The 18,131-nt window shown below is 40.5% G+C and overlaps 1 protein-coding gene across 3 annotated transcripts in view; it reads left to right on the top strand.

Annotated features, from left to right (window-relative positions):
- The window catches only part of znf423 (zinc finger protein 423), a 205,196-nt gene that overhangs the window by 15,934 nt on the left and 171,131 nt on the right, over positions 1-18,131 (top strand). Inside the window, exon 1 of one of the 3 annotated variants that reach the window (XM_052152242.1) lies at positions 3,031-3,155. The exons of the other annotated variants lie outside the window; for them this stretch is intronic. The gene's annotated coding sequence lies outside the window, so the exon portion shown is untranslated. Of the gene's footprint in view, positions 1-3,030; positions 3,156-18,131 lie in introns of those variants that run through there. 3 annotated transcript variants of the gene reach the window in all.

Genomic DNA, 18,131 nt, shown 5'->3' with positions numbered 1-18,131 from the left:
GTTTTTTAATTGTCGAATGTTCATTTTTAATTTGATATGATTAAATATAGATGACATTAAATGCCCATGCTTTATTCCTTTTTTTAAGTACTATTTGTAACATCATGAACATGAAGGAAATCATATCTCATATAAAATAGACAAATGGGTAACACTTAAAAATAAGGTTCCATTTGTTAACATGTTAATATGAATAACAATGAGCAACACAATTTCAGCATTTGTTAGTCTTGGTTAATGTTCATTTTAACATTTACTAATACATTTTTTTAAACAAAAAGTTGTATATGTTAACATTAGTTCATGGACTATGAACTAACAAAGAACAATTGTGTGTTTATCCATTAACATTACCAAGACTAATATATAACGGTTAAAAATATAGTTAATTGTTTGTTCATGATATCTACCTGCATTAACTAATGTTAAAGGGAACCTTATTGAAAAGTGTTGCCATTGAATGTTTAAGATAGTCATCATATGGAAATCAATGTGAAAACAGCAATTTTTTTAAAATGTAAACAACAAATGTAAGAAATTATGCTTCAAAAGTGCAGGTTGCGCAAGCATTGGTCCAGAAACTGCTGTGGCTCCATTAGCTCTGCCCTAACCTCCGGCCTGAGACTGCTGGCATGGTGCTGCTGTCCTGAAACTGCTGTGATGTGTTGCTCTGCATGTAGATATATCTCACTTCGGCTCAGCCAAATTCTTAGGATGTCTAGTGTGAATGGTTCTCTTGTAGTCTTTCCACAACATCTCTATTGGGTTAAAGTCTGGGCTCTGACTGTGCCACTCCTAAAGGTGGATTTTCTTTTTTTGAAGCCATTTTATAGTGGACTTTTTTGTGTTTAGGGTAATTTTGGGGCGGCTGTGGCTCAGGTGGTATAGCGGGTTTTCCACTAATCGCAGGGTTGGCGGTTCGATTCCCAGTTCATGCGACTTCACATGCCGAAGTGCCCTTGGGCAAGACACTGAACCCAAAGTTGCTCCCAATGGCAGGCTAGCGGCACATTGGTGTGTGAATGTGTGTGTGAATGGGTGATTGGGACACAGTGTAAAGCGCTTTGGTAACCTCTAAGGTTAAAAAAAGCGCTATATAAGTACAGACCATTTACCATTGTCTTGCTGCAGCACCAAACTTATACTGAGCTATCTTATAGCAACTTATACTTAGGGTATCTTGATAAAAGTGGGAATTAATTTTCCCCTCGATGATGGAAAGTTGTCCTGGACCCGGGGCAGCAAATCAGCCCCAAATCATGATGCTTCCTCCACTGTACTTCACCGTTGAGATGATGTTTTCATGTTGGTATGCCATATGTAGTGCTGCGTGTTCTTTCAACCTATTCAACCTTAGTTTCATCAGTCCACAAAACATTTTCCCAGTAGCGTTTTGGAATGTGAAGGTGGTCTTTGGCAAACTTTAGGCACGCAGCAATGTTTTTATTGGAAAGTAGTGGCTTCCTTCGTGGTGTTCTGCAATGGACACCATGTCTGTTTAATGTTTTCTGTATAGTAAACTCATGAACAGAGATGTTAACCAGTTCCAATGGTTCCTTCAATTCTTAAGCTGTCACTATAGGTTTCTTTTTTTTACCCCACTGAGCATTCTGCAGTGTGCTCTTTGAGTCATCTTGGCTGGACAGCCACTTCTAGGGAGAGTAGCCACAGTACTAAATGTCTCCATTTATAGGCAATTTGTCTAACTGTGGACAAATATCTAAGCTCTTAGAGATAACTAAGCAAAGCAAGTTTTCTTGATCGTAGGTCTTCTGAAATCTATTTTTTTTTGCGACGAATGGTCCATGTCAGAAGATGCTTCTTGTAAATAGCGAACTTAAAATGTTTGAGTGCTTTTTATAAGTCAAAGTAGGTCTAACCCACACATACAATCTTATTTAATTGATTGGATGGCAGGTTTGCCAACTCCTGACTCTAAAAAGCTTTTGTTGATGTTATTAGCCTAGGGGTTCACATACTTTTTCCACAGCACTGTGAATGTTTAATGGGATGTGTTCAATAAAGACATGAAAGATTATAATTTTTTGTGTGTTGTTAGCTTAATTACATTGTGTTTGTCTATACTTGTGACTGATGAAGATGAGATCACATTTTATGACCAATTAATGCAGAAAACAGCTAATTCCCAGAGGGATTCATTCTCATACTTTTTCTTGCCACTGTATGCTTCACACAGTCAGTGCTATTTTATGGCTTCTTTTACTGTTGGCTTGTGTGCAGTGTAGATGGCAACACAGTACAAGTAATGTGCATAACGAAATTATACGCAACAAGGATTTACACCAAGTTTATGCCATTTTGTATTTAATTTATTTACTCACAAATAAAATTGTAAAATCAACTATACCCTATAAAATAGTCATTTAGCTGCAGTTAGAAAAACGTAATGCAATTTAAAAATAAAGGTGTAACTTATTTAGTCACTGTTAGAAGAAACAGTTTTTCAAAGTAGACTAACATGTAACGTGTTACTTGGTGAAACATAACATTCACCAATATTGCTTGTGTGTATTTTGAGAAGAGTAAACAATGTTCTTTAAAATGTTCTCATATCCTTAAATAAGGGTTACTGTAAGTGTCGGTAGAGTTCATTTAATAAGAGCCCCTCCCACAAAATCCTCATACACAAACAAACATACACTGGCATGGTCTCCGGCGGGCAAAACAAACAGTGGAAAGGTCTCAAAAGGAGCATGATTGCAGAGTTAATCTGTCCTCTAGTGATGTAGGCCAGCCGCAAAGCTCCTTCAGACGGGGGGACACATTGTAATGCCTAATCAAGTCTGTATCAAACTAAATAATGCTGTAGTGTGAAATTGGAAGCCGAAGTCAAAAAGCACTCCCCAGCCTGTACTACAGGATAAGGCAATTAAGACTCTCTTTCTCCCTATTCTCTCTCTCTCTCTGTCTCCCAAGAAGTCAGGATGTACTCTTATGTCTCCGTGTGTGTAACAGCCCTGCTCTCTTTCTCCCACCTTTCAGTTGATGTATTGTTGGTGGTGTTCTGGGAAAATCTATTTCTGGGGGGTCCCAAAAGGCGCGGGGATCCAGGGAGGCCGTCATCCTCCTAGGTCAGGGGCATTCGGCACGGGGCCCTCCACCTGCCAGGAGAGGAAACTGGATTTTTGGGGAAGGTGGGGTGTGTGTGTGTGTGTGTGGTATTAATGGGTCATAATGAGGTTTTCTCATAAATTTTGTTTTAATATTTAATTTTTTAGTAAAAGTACTTTAATTATTGTGCTGACAGTGTATTGTACTTTTGCTGTTAGATTAGTTTGCATGGAGTTTTTGTCTTAAAATCCATCCCATTTAAAATCAACTGTACCACAGACATGCATATGCAGACGGACATCTTTGGCCATTACATTGTTTTGTTTTTTAACCTCTTGCAGCATGAGTGCTGCTTTTCTTAAGCATGTCAAGATAATTTGTTTAACATTTAAAAATAAATTTGAGTTCCTTACATTCTGTACCATTCTGTTTCACTCCATCCAGCTGTTTTTGTACACAAGAACATAGTTTATCCTATGTGAACGCCCCCTAAGAAACGCATCCAATCAGGGTCACCTGAATCTGAAACCAGCTTAATTATACACCGCTTATTAAAAGGAATATTTCACCCAAAAATGAAAATTCTGCTATCATTTACTCATCCTCTTGTCATTACAAACCTGTATGATTTGTTTTTCTTCCATAGAACTCAACAGGAGATATTAAGCATAATGTTAGTAACTCAGCCTCAGTCACCATTAACTTTCATTGTATGGAAAAAAAGATGCAGTGAAAGTGAATGGTGACTGAGGCTAACATTCTACCTAATATCTCATTTTGTGTTCCATGGAAAAAAGAAAGTCATATAATTTGGAACAACATGAGGATGAGTAAATGATGATTGACTAATTATTCAGGCAAGCGACAGACTAGTCAATTAGGACAATATGTAGTTTTGCATCACTAGCATGTAGCAGTTTGGGGCTCTGCCGCCCCCCACTGCAGTCGCTCCCCCCTGTCCCGGCCCCGTTTAATAGCATCATGGCGGAGAGAACGTGATTATGGCATTCTCCCTAGTGAGCAGCGATCTGAACCTCGTGACACACTCGCTGACAGCCACACACAGCAGACGGGATTTAATCACGTCTTCTCTCCTTCCATGTTCCCTCTTTTCCTCTTTTGCTTTATATTGCTCAGGTTAATTCTCTCTCTCTCTCTCTCTCTCTGCCTTCCTTGAGCCCTCTCTCTTTCTCTCCGCAGGTATATTGGAAACATTTTTCCTCTTGTCTTTGACAGGCGAGACAGATGAAATACAAATTTCACATCTGATCTGAGCGCCCCTTTAATCTTTGACTATGTTTTCTTCTAGTGAACATAGTTGTTCCGCTGCTTGCGTGCGTACGTGCGTGTGTGATGTGAGTATGTTTTCGCATGCCATTGTGGTTTACGTTTTTCTTGAGTCTTTGTGTCGAAGAATGTGCATTTCTAAGTACATTTGTGCCTCTGAGTGTGAGTTTATGTGTGTGAGTATGTTTATTAGAAGCCAAAAGTCAAAGAGTGTCAAGATAAATAAATAAACTTTTATGTTCTGCATTGTGTGTTTAAAGGTGGGCTGTAAGCTGATAAGCGGCCCCGACTGCCTCTTTCAGTGTGTGTGTGCGCGTGTGTGTTTGAGAGGGGAATGCAGAGGAAGAAGGAGAGTTGACACTGCACCCAGGGCTTTCCTGAGGAAATGGCAGCTGACGGCCTTTAGCCAGACTTTCGCATCATATGGCCAGGAATGTGCCATGTGTGCGCAGCACAGGAGTGGTAGAGTGTGAGAGTCAGAGAATGTGTTTATGTGTGTGACTGTGCTTAAACGTGTGTGTCTTCATGCTGGTTTAGGCTACAATTTAGCCTGGCATAAATGTTTAGAGTTAAAGCTAGAATTTATGTTTTGGTATTTAATTACTTATATCCTATCTTGGTTTTATATGCAACGACTGCTGCTTGTAAGCAATTCGGATGTTTGGTTTTTTAAGGCCACGTCCACACCAATATGTTTTAGTTTGAAAATGCATTAATTTTGCTACAATTTGTCTGTCCGTCCACACTGAGATGCCATTTTTGTCCAGCAACAACAGCTTTTCGAAAACACTCTCTCAAGGGAATACATTTGAAAACGCCTTCTTCGAGTTGTAGTGTGGACAGGGGAAATGGAGATATCTGAAAATGATGACATATTTGTTGTCATGTGACGCAGTCATGTGATCCATTCAACCCAGTGGATGGCGGCCCATGTTGTAGCGGTCTTGTGCCTGCTACCCACTTTGATAGCATTGTTAAAGATAGATGTAACTTTGTATGACTTTCACATTGCATTCCTTCAATGGCGATGGGAAGTTCACTCGGAATTGCTGTTCGGTGGTGGAACACAAGGATAATTGCACTTCAGATCTTACATGGAAATGACGCAGGGCCACGCTTCTAATGTTTTCCTCAGTATGCGCAGTAAGGGGATTTAAGGGTTTCCAGACGTTTCAGTGTGGCGAACTGCTTTTGGAAAATGTACATTTTCCTAAGAGTGTAAACACTGTGCATCTGTGGTGATATCAAAACATTGCTCTGTTTTTGACCAACCCAACACAACAACACTGGCTTTACCAATGGCATGAGTTTGTGGCGGGACTATTTGTATAGCTGACAAATGGATTATGGCAGTAGTGTTTGGGGTAACCTTCTTGGAAACTGATATTGTTTTTGTATTCCATTTGGTGAATCTAATGGCATGGACATTACACACTTCATTATGTTAAATTGGCTTAATAATAATGTTGTTGCTTTTGAGGCCTTCACTGAATAGAGATTGTCAGATTACACTAGAAAATGTTGTATTTGTGCTTTTGTGTATGTATGTGTTTTGTTTGTCTGTGTCTCATCTCTGTCTTCCATCACATCAGACAGGTTTTGGATCTCTAGTTGGTTTTGTAAAACATCAAAGTTACCCGCACTTCAAGCATCCTCACAAACACGCATACGCATTAATTTTTCTCGAAAGAGCGGATAGAGGCAGACCTGGACTGGGTGCAGCAGACATGCCTGCAGTGAAAACTAAATAGAAAAAAGAAAGAAAGAGAGAGAAAGTGTGTATGGCTAAGACCCTCTTTTGACTTGAGCTGTCCAAGTTCTCCCAAGAGCACAAAGTTGCCGGAAGACAACACAAGTGCTCTTGCCAGCCTCCCACTCCTGTATGTGCTGGTTTTCTTTCTCTACACCATTCTACATCGTTCTTTGACACTTCCTTCTTCCTGTCCCTCATTTTGGTTAGGGATGGGTCATTATGGTTGACTATTCTAACAACTGACTAGTCAATTAGAATAAAGAAAGTGTATTGCTTTCTTTCTTTTGCAGAACACAAACAAAGATTTTTTGAGTATTTCAGCTCTGTAGGTCCATGCAATGCGAGTGAATGGTGACCAGACCTTTCAAGCTCCAAAAATCAAATAAAGGCAGCATAAAATAATCCAGTGGTTTAATATATGTCTTCTGAAACAATGCAATCACTTTTTACATTTTAAATAACTTTTTTAAGTTTTCACATTTCACATTCTGAAAGTGAAATTGAAAGTGGAGATTTATAGCAAGAAAAGCATTGAAATATTGATTTGCTTCTCACCCAAAGTGATTGCAGTGATTCAAAAGACATATGTTTAACCACTGGAGTTGTTTGATTTTTTCTTTTCTTTTTATTGCATATATGTGATTTTTGGAGCTTGAAAGGTCTGGTCACCATTTACATACGTAGTATGGGCATACATAGCTGAGATATTCATCTAAAAATGTTTGCGTTGAGCAGAAGAATGTGATACTATGTGAGTAAATAATGAGAGCATTTTCAAATTTGGGAGAACTATCCCTTAAAAGCACCGCCGCTACAACCACACACATTCAAACAGACATTTTTGGTTGTCACGCTACATCTTGTGTTGTTTTTTAAGTGTTGCGTTTTCCAGACTGAATATGTTCTTGCACTAAAAAAGCTGTACACAACACATCAAATGGAACAGAATGGAGGTGTCTTGAGATGCGTTTTTAAAAGTTCAAGTTCTTTTAACTTGACAAGCATTGTAAAAACATGCTGCTCATGTACAAGGTGCTGAAAACACAGAGACAAGGCACAACGATCAAAAATGGATATCTAGTGCATGTTTACATAGGAAAACAAACGGTTCCTCCTAACTATACAGGGCAGACAACCCACTGACAAGACCAGTGGTTCTCAATCCTGGTCCTGCTGTACATTTAGGATTTTTCACTTGTTTAACACACCTGATTCCACTCATCAGCTCATTAGTAGAGGCTCCAAGGCCCGAACTGGGTGTGTTATATAAGGGAGAGTTCCAAAATGTGCAGTGCTTGCGTACTCCAGCACCTGGATTGAGAACCAATGGACTAGTCAAGGTTTTGTGATAGTTTTGCACATCCTTAATTGCTTTAGCTCAGTCCATTGCTCAGATCCACTGTCCTGGGCTGCTGTGCGTTTTAGATGAAGATGCTGGACAGTTTGGCATGTTTGGAGCATAGGCGGAAATCGCGGGGGGGGGTCAGGACCCCCCCTATCTGAGGGTTGTCCCCCCCTAAAATATAATTAAAATATGTGTATTGTAAATAATATAATGATATATTCTTAAAATAATTGTTTAAGAAATAAAATAATACAAAGGCAAATGGGGCAACAACAAAAAAAACCTTGGTGTCCCCTTCAAAAATTGCTCTTGCGAATTGTTATGTTTATTGTCCCCCCCAACATTTTGATGAAATTTTCGCCCCTGGTTTGGAGTAGTGTTGTTCTCTGAATGTGAGGGAGCAATGAGCTCTCTGGGCCAAGTCGGTCCACCATGTGTCCCTGTGCCATGTAAGCCTTCAGTTTCTCTCTTCCCGCTTTAGTGGGTTTCTGGCCAGTGGTGCTGTTTTGTGTTTTTAAGGCCGTTTTGTGCAGCGGAGCAGTTTCACTGCTGATAAACGAATTTGGATAATCAGCTTCCCTCTCCATCCCTCGTTTTAGGTTTGGAGGACAGGCCATTGAAGTTGAAGCTCTTTCGGGAAAAGCGCAGGCTGTCAGACTGGCACCGCACTCTACCAATGCAAGCATGCTGCAGACCTGTGAGCTGCAGCTGGCAGCCAATGCATTCAGATTGCGAGGGTCTGAGGGCGAGGCTGTCAGCTGCGGCCCATCCTGCCTGTACCGCCCTCACGGGCCGGCCTCCAAAGCCTAATTGGACACAGTGACCCAGTTGAGCGATAAGGGCCCCAGCGGAGTTCCCTCTGTCCGCACTTCCATACTGTGCTTGGGGAATACTCATCCCTGTCACTCCATCTCCGTTGTCATTCCACTGCAACTGTGTGTGCGCTTTTGTAGGCGGAGCTGTCACAGAATCCGGCCCGCATTCAAAACAGCTCTGGCTGCAGGGAAGGAGTTAATGAAAGACATAAACATATTGAGGAAACAATCTCCTCCCACTCCTGTCAGTGGTGGTGTGTTGGTGACAAATGGCTGCCTGAGTGTAAATATTAGTTGGTGTTTTTTATGCCACACTCAAGATGTCAACATGGTTGTTTGAATCATGGTGATATTCTTTAGCGGTGGGAATCAGCAGGGACCTGGCAACATGGCATTATGTAGAAATCTTGGTTGTGATAAGATAATATTGCAGTTTTCTTTGTTTAGTGTATTGAAATTCAAAACTATGATACTGTGATCTTTTTACCTAATCTTCTTCATTGGACTTCGGTGGTTTGCTCAACAAGTGCTGAACTTCCTGCTTTACTTCATCGTAGAGCCACAAAAGTAGTGTAAAGCATACTGTAGGCAAAAAAATAAATAAGAAAATTTGAAGGACAAAAATGTACCATGGTACCAGTGTGTTTATAATTACATGAAAACCATAGCAGTCTAGATGTACAGAGGAAAATTGTGGACATCCTTAAAAATGAAACAAGCTATAGATTTGAGTTTGCATTTTGGTCAAAAATATTTGAGTGTTCACATGTTTTGTCTTCTCAGAAAAGTGGTGGTTGACACAATGTAACCATAATTCAGCCGGCTCATGAATATTAATTAGGCAATGTAACTTTCCTTCTAACGGATAGGTCCGTAAACTTGTTGTTTTACATGGTGTGCTACATGTTTTGTTTTAGTTTTTTCCTGCGGCCAAGCAAAATAAAACTTTTAAAATGTAAAGATTATTTTTTTAAAGTGGGAGGAATGAACTGCTTCAATGACTGCTACACCCCTACTTCTGTAATTCTGCAGTGATGGTCACTATATTTTGGTGGATCAGTTTTGCTGCTGTATATTGTCTTTATCGGTGTAGTAAACCCACACTAATATTGTAAACTATACAGCACGAGCCATACATTTTGTCTCAACATATTTGTGTGTACATTTGTGTTCTGTTTATGCGCTATTGTCACCATTTGCTTGCTTGTATGCCCATTCTCTTTGCAGTTGAGCCCCCTCTTCTGAATGGCTTCAAACCGCTTTGTCCGGGTATTGATCTTTGGTGGTTGCCTGTGATGTGTGTAGTGCTTACGGGAAAAAGCATATGTATTTTTATATGTGTGTTGGCAGGAGTGAATTGCACCATTCAGAGAGCAGGCCTACAAACAGCGCTCTCTTGGGTGTGTTTGTGCCCGCTTGTGTGTTTGAGTAAGTGCATGCCATGGGCTTCTTTTAGCGTGCGTGTGAAAATGTGTGAGTGTGGGTCTGTTCCGGTTCAGGTACACGCCTCCACCCTCTATGCTGCAGCAAGATGACTGTGTCTCTGGAGGTCTGCAGGCCAGCGTCTGGAGACACAGCCGTACGTGTTCCCGTTATTCTCCCTGCTATTAAAAGCTATTAAGCCTTGAAGAACAAGTCAGGCTTTTATCTATTATTAATTATCTGGAAATGAAAGAGAGTCTCCCTCTCTCGCTCTCTCCTTCATGGTGAGACTGTGTCGGTACAGGATGACCGTTAGGGCGTCGTTAACCCAGAAAGATGGCAGTGATGGACAGCGGGCTGGATGTCTTCATTTATAATGTGTTTTTCTCTTTCCCGGAGAACACGGGCAACGTGAAGCCACAAATAGAGGTCATTAAATCAGCTCTACCGCAGGATGGACGGGTTTGACTCTGATTGCCTTTATTAAATGTTGATTGCCTCGCCTTATGCTTTTTAGCCCCATGTGCAATGGTCAAAGGGGCCCTATTGACTCAGCTATGGAGTGAGTTTTTGAATGTCTAGAGGGGAAGGAAGATCATTGCATTTTAAAATGAAAATAAATTAGTGTGCACATGGCCTAACATCCTGACTAAACCGGACTCAAGCATCGCATTGTCATAATTTAGAAAATATATATATTTCTTTCTAATCACATGCACACAATGTTTTAGCAACAATAACATTACAGCAGTAAATAGAAAAAAGTAAATGATTATACTAGGGTATTTCTGTTGAAAATAAAGTAGGATTCAGTTTATTCACCCATTTAACTGTCACAGAAGTCTACTTGAGCTCACAGCTGATTTGTCTGTGATTTTGGCATGTTGTTTAGAATGTTCACTTTGACGCTGCATGGCAGGCAGAGACTGTTTAGCCGGAGATGGAGCACTTGTATTAAAATGAAGGGGACAAATTGGAAAGCCCAATATGGTGAATGTAGAAAAGAAAGATATTGTTACTTTTATTCACCAAAGTTGCATTCAACTGATCACAATGTATAGTCAGGAGATTCATAATGTGAAAAATTACTATTACCATATGAATTAAAAACTATTTCAAAGAGTTCTCATCAAAAAATCCTCAATGTGCAGCAATGACAGCTTTGCAGATCCTTGGCATTCCAGCTGTCAGTTTGTCCAGGCACTCAGTTGACATTTCACCCCACGTAGCACTTGCCATATATGTTGCTGTCTTGTTGGGCACTTCTTGTTGGGATAAGGTGTTGGAGTGATGGCTGCTGGAAATGGGGCCTGTCTAGATTTGATAAAAAAAAAGACTTTTTCAAATAGTGATGGTGCTGTTTTTTACATCAGTAATGTCCCGACTATACTTTGTGATCAGTTGAATGCCACCTTGATGAATTAAAGTACCAATTTCCTTACAAAACAGCAAAATCTGTACATTATTACAAACTTTTGGCTGCGTGTGTGTGTATATAGATATATATATATATATATATATATATATATATATATATATATATATATATATTTATTTATCAAGATAGAAAGATAAAATTTAATTTGTTATTCAATAATTGTATTTACTAAGTGCGGTCGCTTCCCTCTACGACATGCCTGTAGGAAATCTTAACGGTGTCAGCAACAGTAACTATGGGAAGTGAGGCTTATAAGTTTTCTCTCTCTCCCTCTCCCTTCCGCTCACTCAAGAGAGCACACATACAGTCCACTATTATCAGGGTTGGGGAGTAATGGAATACAATAAAGGTATTATGATTATGTATTTAAAATACAAAATATAAGTAACTGTATTCCACTACAGTTACAATTTAAATCATTGGTAATTAAAATACAGTTACATTAAAAAATTATTTTGATTACTGAAGAGATTACTTTGCATTTTATTGTCATTTGTTTCATTTAATATTTATTCCTTTAACATGGAAACATTAATAAAGTATGTTTGGAGCAGAAGAAATATAAATAAACCTTGTGTAAATAGTCAGCTTTAAGTTTAGCCATTTTACAAGCACACGTGACCAGGCACAATCATATTTTTTTGGCTCAACTAGGTATGCAGTTTTAAGAGAAAGAAAAAAATAAACTTACAAGCACTTGGTGCACTTTATCCTCATACAGTTGTGCAAAGATGCTCTGGTTGGTAGAGTGACATTTAATGATATTTTGTTGCCTTGGTGTTGAGTTGGACTAGGACACTGACATACTGTTTTACGACTGTAGTGCATTTTATGTATGTTTTTTTTCTCTCCCATTTTCTGCCCAATTTGGAATGCCCAATTCCCAATGCACTCTAAGTACTTGTGGTGGCGTAGTAACTCCGGGTGGCAGAGGACGAACCTAAGTTGCCTACTTGTCTGAGACCGCCAATCCGCTCATTTTATCATGTGGCTTATTAAGCGCATTACCGCAGAGACATAGCGCGTGTGGAGGCTTCACGCTATTCTCCGTGGCATCCATGCACAACCCACCACTCACCCCATCGAGAGCGAGAACCACATTATAGCGACCACGAGGAGGTTACCCCATGTGACTCTACCCTACATAGCAACCGGGCCAATTTGGTTGCTTATGGGACCTGTTAATCCTGTTTGTGTGCATGTGGTGTTAGCAACAGTCTGGTGCCTGGGCTCCTAGATCTATCAGTAGTGAGTTTTAGGGATCTGCATTGGGCCCCTGATTGTGATGCATGATGGTGTGGAGGCAGCCATTGGCCCAGCATGGGCCCATTCTAATGAGGGGGCTGGACCGCAGTGCACTCTGGGCCCAAACAGCTCGTCGCTGGACACTAATCCCAGGGTGCCGGAGAGCTGTTTTGTACTGACAAAATCACACACACTTTGCTCAGGCAGGAGCATGCGCGCGCGCACGCACACACACACACACACACACACACACACACACACACACACACATACTCATAACCACAAACCAGGCAGGAACACAAAGACACAGGGGTATGAACCCATTCAAATGCATGGGCTCATGCATGCACAGGGCACACACACACACACATACACACAAACCAAGCTGCAAATGGGGGACTGCTAATGGCTTCCAGTGGGAGAGAAGGAGAGCAAGGCTTTATCCCTTAAGTGTAGAAGACTTAATCATACAGAATGGCCCGGGGCCAGTAACAGGGCTGTACGGCACGCCCCTCCACACACGCATTAGGTATTCTGCGGCTGAATCGCATGCAGACGGTTGCTGCAGAGCAGGGCCCAGGTGAGACTCCCTCCCTCCCACTCGCTCGCCCTCTCCCTTCCCTTCCATCTCTCTCTCTTTCTCTTTCCCCATGTCAAACATGCATACCAACACATTGGTCCACAAGAGCTTTCCTAGTAATGTCATCGGAGATGCGTCTGCATAATATTTCTGCCCTCTCTCTCTCTTTTTTTCTCTCTCCCACCCGTCTATTAGTCTTTCTGTCTCTCTCTAAATGTATTTTCATACAAGCACTACTAGCATGACTGTTTAAATACAATCTCTTTTTCCCCCTGATTCTTCCCTTCCCTCTCTTTCTGGCGTGGCGCTGGAGTGCAAAACCATTCTTTGAAGCTTTACCTGCAGTGTGTGTGAGTGTGTGTGAGGCCCTTACTGAGAGAAGCATGGGGCCTGTGTGTGTGTGTGTGTGTGTGCTTGTGTGCTCATTAAGGGCCCTCACAGCATCAGCCAGGTCTAAGGGTGAGAGATGAGATCTTGTTCTTTGTACATAGTGGCTTCTTGTTGTCGGGATCTCTCACTTGCCGTGAAACGCATCCCTGATTTGATAACAGTGGAGATCCTAGTGGAATACCTTGCTGAAGTTTAGGAGAGCCATGTATGTAATCCTGCCAGTTGCAATGACAAGAGGATATAAACAGATGCTATCCTGGCTCACCCCCAATTTCATAATTTTTCTCGGTGTACTTCTGTCCAGAGGGGAATTTTAGGCAAGTTTCATGCTTGATAAGCTCCTCTATTACGGACAGCGATCCACACCTGCTTTCCTTTTATACAACCCAACATTATATAACCCTAACCTGTAAAGATACAGTTGACTTTTTGTTAAAGAGATAGTTTAAACAAAAATTTTAATTCTGTCTACAGTTGTTTTAAAACCATATGAATTTGTTTCTTTCATGGAACACAAAAGGAGATGTTAAGCAGAATGACAGCATTAGTCACTATTCACTTTAAAAAGAAAAAAGATGTAATGGACTGTGGCAGGGCGGAGGGCGGGGCGGGTCATGATTCTGCACACCTGGACCCTAATCATGCTGATCAAGCCCGAGAGGGATAAGGCTGACCGGAGATGGCAGTTCAAGAGAGTGAGAGAGAGAGAGTTTCGGTCAGCTGCTCGACACCTGTGTGTGTGTGTGTGTGTTTGTCTTTTTGGTTAAATTTATTATTAAAGTATTATTTATATTGTTAAGCCGGTTCTCGCCTCCTCTTTTCCATTGAAATGTGTTACATGGATTTAAACAGTGACTGAGGCTGATATTCTGCTTAACATCTCCTTTTGTGTTCCACAGAAGCAAGAAACTCAAATGGGTTTGAAATTACATGAGGGTGAGTAAATGATGATGGAAATTGTTGGGTGAACTATCCCTTTAGTAGTTATATTCAGAAAGTATAAAACAAATTATTTAATTAGACATGTCACATGTTTAGATAAACGCAGCACGTGTTCATCTGTGCACACTTACTGTGATTTCCCTATACCCTTGTTATTTTGGTAGATAAGCAAAGCCCGTTGTTAATTTAAAGTGCTCAATTTGAAAACAATTAAAGGCTGTGTCATTCTCCCACTGGCTGGCAAACGTTTTGGCAGCTAAATGCGAGCATTGTGTTTGCCATGTTGTTGTGACGCGCTTGTTTGATCTCTACCCTCGTCCTATTCTCCGCTCTGCTACGCTCATCGCTGTGTTGCCGTCAGCTACACTCACGTATAGAAGTCTCTGCATGTGTGTGTGTGTGTGTGTGTGTGTGTGTTTGTGTGTGTGTGTGGTGATGGTGCTGTTTAACACGGGTTAACAGGACCCAGAAATGCAAATAACGCTGCACGCTCTCTCCAACACAGCAGTAATTAACTGAGAAGGAATTTCAATAATATAGAAATAAATTGTGTCAAGGATGTGTGTGTGTGTGTGTGTGTGTGTGTGTGTGAGTGAGACATAGAGAGGGAGTTTGAAGATGGCCCTTGGGGGAAGAGTGTTTTTTCTCTCTTTCTTTTTTCCTTTAAATAATAGTTTAAATGGAAAGAGAAACAGCAGTCCACCCCTGTAGCGGTGATAAAAAAAGGAGGAGATATCTCTGGGGTGCCGATTATTTATTAACCCCTTCCTACCTGTATGATTCATACATTACAAATGCACACATTCAAAACAATATGAAATTAGTACATTATACATTTAATTGAAGTGATGTAGCATATTATAGTTATAGTTCCATGATCTGCAGTTAAAAGATTGAAAGATCACAATCGTATTTACAACTGTACGTAAAGTCATGCAAACGCTCTGGTCAGCTTGGACAGCGGTGTCCATTTTGGATCTTGAAATGGAGGCACGGCGTCAATCTCTCTTCCTCCCTCCAGCTCCAGTGCAATTGGCACTGGCCGGGCGAGCATATTAAGGAAATGGAGAGTATCCAAGGTAACATTTAAAACATGCTGTTATCATTACACTGCACCCCACTGTATAAAGCTTTTACAAGCCCAAGCTTTTCAGGAGGAAGAAAGCAGGGTCAGTGTGCAGTGTGGAGCTTTCATGTTTTTAGTCTGAATTGCCTACCATGGATGGAGTATACAGTAGTTATACAATCCTAACCCTAAAGGTTAGTTTTCTGTGTGCCGTTCCATCAGGCGCACACTGCCCAGCACAGAAAAATGAAGTATACTTTGGCCTTATGTATTAAACTTTGGCGCATATCTCATCCTGCACCGTTTGCGCTATGCACACGAATGATACCTCAATCATTCTGGTTATTGAGGAGAGGTGTGCTATTACTTTTCAAAGAGGTCAGACACTTTACACAAATATTTTGAAAACCCAAAGACCTACATCGATAGAGGCCATTGAGAATTTACCTTGCAACCACCACAAAACACCCTAGCAACATGCTAAAAACCACCCACAACACCCTAACAGCACACCCGTGACAAATGCAAGAACCACTCACATTTCCTTAAGAACATTTTTAAATCTAGTATAGATATAAACAACTTTGGAAACGTGGAAGTTGTTCATTGATGGGTAGTGGACGTGGATGATCAAATATCTCACTCCACGTCACAGTTCACAACAGCAGTGCTTTCTGCACCCAGGGTGCCAGGGGATGAAGACAAGATACACAGAAATAAATATGCTTAGCTAATGAGGGAGAGCAAGAAGAGGCTTTTAATAGAATGCTGGTTTTAAAAACTCCTTCTAATTACTTTATTTTCCCTATTGCCTTTATCTTTTGTTTCTTTCCATGCAAGGTTTTGTTTGGCTTTGTGGATCCTAATGTGAGGTCTTCGTATCCTCTTGGGTTGGTTTATTCTTTATTTGGGGGGAGGCTTGGAGAGTTTGAGTCACTCAGGACTTTGTATGTACTGAGAGCCATCTGTAGTCCAGTGGTCTACAGCTGTACGGCCCATCCCTATAGAAGAGTGTCCAGCCACACCTTTATGTGTTTGGGTTCAGATTTTTTAACTGTGATCATTTATATTCTGTAGTGTCTGTAGTCACTTTCAAAGTTAAGGTTTTTAGTTACTGTCCAGTGGCTCCAAAAATTATTTGTGTATTTAATTGACACTTAAAAATGTCTGAAAGCCATTAAAGGAACATTTTAATTTTGTTTGGTGAGTAAAGGTTTTTTGGGTGAACAAAACCTTCTGTCAAACCAAGTGGCATCTGCACACAAATTATGCTGCAGTAGATGATTCTCAGAACTGAACTTCTTATACTGTATTATGTATTATGTTTGTTCCTCAGACATTCACACATGTGCCTTAGAGTAATCGCAGGTGCAGTTCATCACATTAATTATTGATGTATTCCTAAAAGTTTGTGTCCAGAAAGTGTCCAAATACATTTGCAGTGTTTCCCCTAGGATTTTTTTCAGCAGTGTTGCTGTTGTGCACACGTCCACAAGCCCGCAATGCCGGACTCGTATTAACGTGTGTTTGTCAATGATTAGATTAAAACACAGGCGTCAAACTCAATTTGAGCCTGGGTCACATCAGGGTTTATATGTGCCCTCAAAAGGCTCTTTGAAAATGTGGGACCCAGCACCTGCTTTGGTAGCACCCATTCAAATAATATTCCATGTTATGTGCATTGAAATGCACATTTGACTGTACAGCATTGATTTTGAGGTTGGGATGAAGATGAAAATTATAATATTAACAACAGTAACATCTGTTGAAAAAATGAACACCTAATTTTTATATGGCTACATTGAAATATTATGACAGCGTGACTAAGTTGGGTCTTTACAGATTCCTTTCATCAGGCTCCTACTGATTAAACTACAGTCATGTCTTGGAATTTATGAAGGCAAACCAACAACTTACAATCAGAGAGCATTACAAGAGTACAGATTTTACACAGATGGAAAACTGATAACTTGGTCCATTATTATGAAAATGCACTATAGTTTTCCCCATAGTTTTAACTATAGTTTTAATGATATTTGTAATAGTTAATGGTTAGGGCTGGGTATTGAGTTCAATACATTTTAGGCACCGACCGAATTGCCTCTAAACAATCGAGTATCACAAAATGTCTTGTCGTTAGGTGCAATCATCCTCTCAGCGTCCTGCCACAGAGCCTCCTTTAACATGCCCACCACGAGTCCTCCTCCAAAACTACTGATGAATGCAGCGGCGCTATGACAGGGACTCCGACAGGTAAGGTTAACGTTTAGCAAACAAAACCGGCTAACTTGTAGTGGTACATTCTTGTGTAATTGTTAAATTAACGTTTTTGTGCGCGGTGACATAGTCCTATAAATTGGGACCAACCAGTTAGATATTGTTTGGATGAATGGCAATAGATAGCTAGCTAAATCGATGCTAAAAATGCCTTAAGGTTGAAGTAACTGATCAAGTTTAACTTACAAACTATTTATCTTGTTATCCTGTTTTTCCCCCTCTTCACATTAATGATATAGCCTCTGCCCCTGCCGACCCTGGCATGAGGAGACCAGAATGCTCAGGAGATGAGTCTTTGAATCTGAAAAAAAAAATCAACAAACTGAATTAATAAAACCAAAGTAAAGAGGTAATGTTTGTAATCTTGCAAAAATCGGAAAAGTATCGTTTAGGAACTGGTATCGAAGTCAATTTTAACGATCTGAAAGATACCCAGCCCTTTTCATGGTAACCATAGGTAAATCCATGCATGGCTCCTCACTACAATGGTTAGTAAATA

The sequence above is a fragment of the Xyrauchen texanus genome, chromosome 21 (assembly GCF_025860055.1).
Source record: "Xyrauchen texanus isolate HMW12.3.18 chromosome 21, RBS_HiC_50CHRs, whole genome shotgun sequence".
NCBI lineage: Eukaryota > Metazoa > Chordata > Actinopteri > Cypriniformes > Catostomidae > Xyrauchen > Xyrauchen texanus.
This window is presented reverse-complemented; position numbering and strand designations above follow the sequence as displayed.